Here is a 2,415-nt window from a genome sequence, read left to right as displayed (position 1 = left end):
TTTGAAAATGCTTTACTGGTGAACGTTTGAATGCTGCTAACATAAGTGCTGCAAATAACGGACTAAAAGTTCTACATCCTCACCCCTACTTAAGGATTCATGAGGATCAAAGGATCAAAGCTTTAGAAGCCCGTGACATCAGAATTCCATAAGCCAATGAGGTTGTCACATGAAATTTTTGAACGAGGTCATGTTTTTGTATGAATTTTTTAAATAACATCAACATTCCGTAAGCCAATGAGGTTCTTACATGACTTTTGAATGAGGATAATTCTTTTGTGTTAAAAAAAAGTGTAAAAAGTGTTATTGCAATAACATAAAAAGTGAGTAAAGAAAGTAAATAAAAGTACAGCTTTATTTATATAGCACCTTTCAAGACAAATTCATTGTGTCTGAGTTGTATTGGTAACTTGTTGAAATGTTACTGGGTATCATAACTTGACAGTTTGCGCATACAGTGAGTGAAAGCATTGGGTGGACTGAATTAGGTTAAATTAAATCGATAGAACTGAGTGGAGTTCTATCGATTGTATTGATCAGAGAGTTAGAACAACAAGTAAAGGAAACTTTGATTAATCTGAAAGGAACTAATATAGGTTAACAGGTAGCTGATACAAATCAGGATTTAAAACCATTTTTGGTTTGTTTGTTTTTCTGTTTGACTCCTTGTTTTATTCAATATTGTAGTTTATATGATAGTATTATGGGTTTGTTAAACTGTTCCATGTGAAAACGTTGGGAAATGAAATATCACAGGTGGAAATCAATGAAAGTGGAAATTCAAAAGAAATTCTGTCCTTTTCCTCATTAATGCACATCATAGATAACTATGTAATGTGTCTGTTGCACACTTTGTATGTAAGGAATAACCATAAATGTGTTGTCTTACAAACGGCTGTATCAGGTCTTTGCATCCACAATAAGCGAGGATAACAGAACTCCTGGAAAGCAAAAAAAAATCTGTTTTTAAGACAGTCACCTTTAGTTTCACGCTGAGTGATGCTGGATTGTTGCAGACAAACCTGATTATGTTTCCCACTGGGTTTTATACTTCAGAGGCAACACAGAGTAAAGAGAAGCATTGTTATTTCAGTGTAACTTTAGTCAGTCAGTGTTTAGTTTTATCCCCTTGTAAATTTGATAAGAGCCAAATAGAGGAAACAAACTCAGTGTGTGGCCAGAAAATGCCATGATGGCTTACAAACACATGTCAGAACAAAATATGAAGGATAAGACATCACACGTATAACGGAAAGAGACGCAGAAGAATTCATCTCTGAAATTTCTCACTTTATTGAACTGGCATTTTCCCGAGACCATCGGAATTGGTGGGATGGACACAAAGAAAATCAGAGGTAGACAAAAATCCGTCAGGCGGGATCAGGAGAGAACAACGGTCTGCCAAGCCTTTCCCTGCTTCAGAGTTTTGTCATTTTGCACCTGCTGTCGCTTTAATATTAAACTAACGAGGTTGAAATAGACTCACAGTGGTTTCTGCTTCTTAATTAGACAGATTTATATCCCTTCATGTGCTTCTGTCTTCTGTGCTTCACTGTCTGTGATCATGCTCGAGCTCATCTTCAGTCAGTTATCTTCTGTTTGTTTCCTGCTTCCTTTTAAAGGTCAAGGATCCCACCTTGACCTTTCCACCTGCCTGCGTGCCATGGACGCCCAGGTTTGCAAATACAATGTTGTATTTTCAAATTGATACCATAGATACATCTAGTACAAGCCTCGAAAAAGTTTGCATCTTCGTGACCTTGACCTCGAGGTCTGATGCCAAGTCTTGTCACTTGAGACTGAGGTGATGCAAGATTTTGAAATTTATTCTATATGTGCAGCTACTAAGAGGCTGAAGGATAACACTGATATTTTTATATTTTCATGGAGCTGCTCTCAAAGCTTTGTCATCTCACCTCAATTCCTATAATTCAGTCCTGGTCCTGCATCACAGTGTGTGGTGTGGAATAAAACTGTGACAGTGTCAGAAATTTAGCTTGATCATCTGAGCGTAGCTGCTGCTGCTACTAGCCAGCAAACCGAAATGCAGCATGTAGTGATGCACTGACGCTGGCCCCTCTGTGAAAAACCGGCACACAACCAAACAAATTTGGACAGCAGAAGCCGGTGATGTGTGCTCTAACTTCTGACTGAAGCAAGGAGAACACTGGATGGACAGACACAGCCAAAGATTTAGATTTCAGGTAGTAGGCATTTGGTACACTACATGCATAAAACCTGGTGTCCTTCCCATATTTATTAAATCCAGGTCTCACAGTGTGGTGATAACAAATTCTGTAGAAAGTGAGTAGGCATTTAGGAAACAAATATAATTAAACATGGGACATCTCATCTCTTCTTCCTTGGCACTGCTGCCCTCTTCTGGTTACAGTGGGTCAGTGGTCGCTGAGAGGA

This window comes from Pundamilia nyererei, unplaced genomic scaffold (genome assembly GCF_000239375.1).
Source record: "Pundamilia nyererei isolate P.nyererei 1_Seehausen unplaced genomic scaffold, PunNye1.0 scaffold00001, whole genome shotgun sequence".
NCBI lineage: Eukaryota > Metazoa > Chordata > Actinopteri > Cichliformes > Cichlidae > Pundamilia > Pundamilia nyererei.
This window is presented reverse-complemented; position numbering follows the sequence as displayed.